The sequence below is a fragment of the Triticum urartu genome, chromosome 2A (assembly GCF_056163025.1).
Source record: "Triticum urartu cultivar PI428250 chromosome 2A, HENAU_Tu73, whole genome shotgun sequence".
Classification (NCBI taxonomy): Eukaryota; Viridiplantae; Streptophyta; class Magnoliopsida; order Poales; family Poaceae; genus Triticum; species Triticum urartu.
In genome coordinates, this window is record NC_141874.1 from 95,165,204 (window position 1) to 95,169,984 (window position 4,781).

Sequence of the window (4,781 nt, forward strand, 5' to 3'; positions counted from 1 at the left end):
CATACACAACACACACCATCGCGTCGAATAGCTTGTGGTGATAAGAGGCAAACAATAAATTCTTGAGGGTTGGATAGCCTGTGCATCCCTCCATCGCCCCCAGGTCGACTGGGGGGGAGGGGGGCTAACCCTAGTCGTCGTTGTCGCGAACCCCTCCTCCCTTCCTTCTCCCCTCGTCGTCCCTAGAGGTGGCCGCCAGGATAGCCTGTACGCCGCCAGTGAAGGGGACGATGGGGATCTCGCGTCCCGTGGTCATGGCGCTATTTCCTGGAGGGGCGGTGCATGGCAACACGTGATCTTCTTGTCGTGGATGCTCCTCCCAGCGGTGCGCTCTCCTGTCCGGCGACAACATGGGGATAGCGGCCTCGGTAGAGATCTACAATGCAAGGGCCCCGGAGCAGAGGCTTCGGACATGGTGGCAGCGGCGATGTCCCTTCCGTCGGGGATGGTGGGCCAGGAGGCGGCTTCATGTGGTGGTGCCTGGGACAATGGATCAAGGAATCACCTTCGCAGGTTCGTCACTAGCAGGCCCGGTCCTGATGGGGGGGCAGGGGTGTTGGGGAACGTTGCAGAAAACAAAAATTTTCCTACGGTTTCACCAAGATCCATCTAGGAGTTCATCTAGCAACGAGTGATTGGATTGCATCTACATATCTTTGTAGATCACGAGCGGAAGCGTTCAAAGAACGGGGATGAGGTAGTCGTACACGACGTGATCCAAATCACCGGAGATCCTAGCGCCGAACGGACGGCACCTCCGCGTTCAACACACGTACGGTCAGCGTAACGTCTCCTCCTTCTTGATCCAGCAAGGGGAGAGGAGAGGTTGAGGAAGATGGCTCCAGCAGCAGCACGACGGCGTGGTGGTGGTGGAGCTGCAGTACTCCGGCAGGGCTTCGCCAAGCACTATGGAGGAGGAGGAGGTGTTGGAGAGGGAGAGGGAGGCACCAAAGGCCTGGGGTAAGAAGTCCTCCATCTCCCCACTATATATAGGAGGGCCAGGGGGGCGCCGGCCCTAGGAGATCTAATCTCCTAGGGGGGTGCGGCCAAGGGGAGGAATCCCTCCTCCCCAAGGCACCTAGGAGGTGCCTTCCCCTCCTAGGACTCTTCCTCCCTTGAAACCCTAGGCGCATGGGCCTCTTGGGGCTGGTGCCCTTGGCCCATGTAGGCCAAGGCGCACCCCCTACAGCCCATGTGGCCCCCCGGGACAGGTGGCCCCATCCGGTGGACTCCCGGGACCCCTCCGGTGGTCCCGGTACAATACCGGTGACCCCGAAACTTGTCCCGATACCCGAAATAGCACTTCCTATATATAATTCTTTACCTCCGGACCATTCCGGAACTCCTCGTGACGTCCGGGATCTCATCCGGGACTCCGAACAGCATTCGGGTTACTGCATACACATATCCCTACAACCCTAGCGTCACCGAACCTTAAGTGTGTAGACCCTACGGGTTCGGGAGACATGTAGACATGACCGAGATCGCTCTCCGGTCAATAACCAACAGCGGGATCTGGATACCCATGTTGGCTCCCACATGCTCCTCGATGATCTCATCGGATGAACCACGATGTCGAGGATTCAAGCAACCCCGTATTCAATTCCCTTTGTCAATCGGTATGTTACTTGCCCGAGATTCGATCGTCGGTATCCCAATACCTCGTTCAATCTCGTTACCGGCAAGTCACTTTACTCGTACCATAATGCATGATCCCGTGACCAGACACTTGGTCACTTTGAGCTCACAATGATGATGCATTACCGAGTGGGCCCAGTGATACCTCTCCGTCATACGGAGTGACAAATCCCAGTCTTGATCCGTGTCAACCCAACAGACACTTTCGGAGATACCCGTAGTATACCTTTATAGTCACCCAGTTACGTTGTGACGTTTGGTATACCCAAAGCACTCCTACGGTATCCGGGAGTTACACGATCTCATGGTCTAAGGAAAAGATACTTGACATTGGAAAACTCTAGCAAACGAACTATACGATCTTGTGCTATGTTTAGGATTGGGTCTTGTCCATCACATCATTCTCCTAATGATGTGATCCCGTTATCAATGACATCCAATGTCCATAGTCAGGAAACCATGACTATCTGTTGATCAACGAGCTAGTCAACTAGAGGCTTACTAGGGACATGTTGGTGTCTATTATTCACACATGTATTACGATTTCCGGATAACACAATTATAGCATGAATAAAGACAATTATCATGAACAAGGAAATATAATAATAATGCTTTTATTATTGCCTCTAGGGCATATTTCCAACAGTCTCCCACTTGCACTAGAGTCAATAATCTAGTTACATTGTGATGAATCGAACACCCATGGAATTCTGGTGTTGATCATGTTTTGCTCTAGGGAGAGGTTTAGTCAACGGATCTGCGACATTCAGGTCCGTATGTACTTTACAAATATCTATGTCTCCATCTTGAACATTTTCACGAATGGAGTTGAAGCGACGCTTGATGTGCCTTTTCTTCTTGTGAAACTTGGGCTCCTTGGCAAGTGCAATAGCTCCAGTGTTGTCACAGAAGAGCTTGATCGGCCCCGACGCATTGGGTATGACTCCTAGGTCGGTGATGAACTCCTTCACCCAAATTGCTTCATGCGCTGCCTCCGAGGCTGCCTTGTACTCCGCTTCACATGTAGATCCCGCCACGACGCTCTGCTTGCAACTGCACCAGCTTACTGCCCCACCATTCAAAATATACACGTATCCGGTTTGTGACTTAGAGTCATCCAGATATGTGTCGAAGCTAGCGTCGACGTAACCCTTTACGACGAGCTCTTCGTCACCTCCATAAACGAGAAACATTTCCTTAGTCCTTTTCAGGTACTTCAGGATATTCTTGACCGCTGTCCAGTGTTCCTTGCCGGGATTACTTTGGTACCTTCCTACCAAACTTACGGCAAGGTTTACATCAGGTCTGGTACACAGCATGGCATACATAATAGACCCTATGGCTGAGGCATAGGGGATGACACTCATCTCTTCTATATCTTCTGCCGTGGTCGGACATTGAGCTGAGCTCAATTTCACACCTTGTAATACAGGCAAGAACCCCTTCTTAGACTGATCCATATTGAACTTCTTCAATATCTTATCAAGGTATGTGCTTTGTGAAAGACCTATGAGGCGTCTTGATCTATCTCTGTAGATCTTGATGCCTAATATATAAGCAGCTTCTCCAAGGTCCTTTATTGAAAAACTCTTATTCAAGTAGGCCTTTATGCTGTCCAAGAGTTCTATATCATTTCCCATCAAAAGTATGTCATCTACATATAATATGAGAAATGCTATAGAGCTCCCACTCACTTTCTTGTAAACGCAGGCTTCTCCATAAGTCTGCGTAAACCCAAACGCTTTGATCATCTCATCAAAGCGAATGTTCCAACTCCGAGATGCTTGCACCAGCCCATAAATCGAGCGTTGGAGCTTGCACACCTTGTCAGCATTCTTAGGATCGACAAAACCTTCCGGCTGCATCATATACAATTCTTCCTTAAAGAAACCATTAAGGAATGCCGTTTTGACGTCCATTTGCCATATTTCATAATCATAGAATGCGGCAATCGCTAACATGATTCGGACGGACTTTAGCTTCGCTACCGGTGAGAAAGTCTCATCGTAGTCAACCCCTTGAACTTGTCGATAACCCTTAGCGACAAGCCGAGCTTTATAGATGGTCACATTACCATCCGCGTCTGTCTTCTTCTTAAAGATCCATTTATTTCCTATGGCTCGCCGCTCTACGGGCAAGTCAGTCAAAGTCCATACTTCGTTTTCATACATGGATCCTATCTCAGATTTCATGGCTTCCAGCCATTTGTCGGAATCTGGGCCCTCCATCGCTTCTTCATAGTTCGAAGGTTCACCGTTGTCTAACAACATGACTTCCAAGACAGGGTTGCCGTACCACTCTGGTGCGGAACGTGTCCTTGTGGACCTACGAATTTCAGTAGGAGCTTGATCAGAAGTATCTTGATCATCATCATTAACTTCCTCTCTAGTTGGTGCAGACACCTCAGGAACATTTTCTTGAGTTGTGCCCTTTTCCGGTTCAAGAGGCAATACTTCATCAAGTTCTACTTTCCTCCCACTTACTTCTTTCGAGAGAAACTCTTTCTCTAGAAAGGATCCATTCCTGGCAACAAAGATCTTGCCTTCGGATCTGAGGTAGAAGGTATACCCAATAGTTTCTTTAGGGTATCCTACGAAGACGCATTTTTCCGACTTGGGTTCGAGCTTTTCAGGTTGAAGTTTCTTGACATAAGCATCGCATCCCCAAACTTTTAGAAACGACAGCTTAGGTTTCTTCCCAAACCATAATTCAAACGGTGTCGTCTCAATGGATTTCGACGGAGCCCTATTTAAAGTGAATGCGGCAGTCTCTAAAGCATAGCCCCAAAAAGATAGCGGTAAATCGGCAAGAGACATCATAGATCGCACCATATCTAATAGAGTGCGATTACGACGTTCGGACACACCATTACGCTGAGGTGTTCCAGGCGGCGTGAGCTATGAAACTATTCCACATTTTCTTAAGTGTGTGCCAAACTCGTGACTCAAGTATTCTCCTCCACGATCTGATCGTAGGAACTTGATTTTTCTGTCACGTTGATTCTCAACCTCACTCTGAAATTCCTTGAACTTTTCAAAGGTCTCAGACTTGTGTTTCATTAAGTAGACATACCCATATCTACTCAAGTCATCAGTGAGGGTGAGAACATAACGATAGCCACCGCGAGCCTCAACACTCATTGG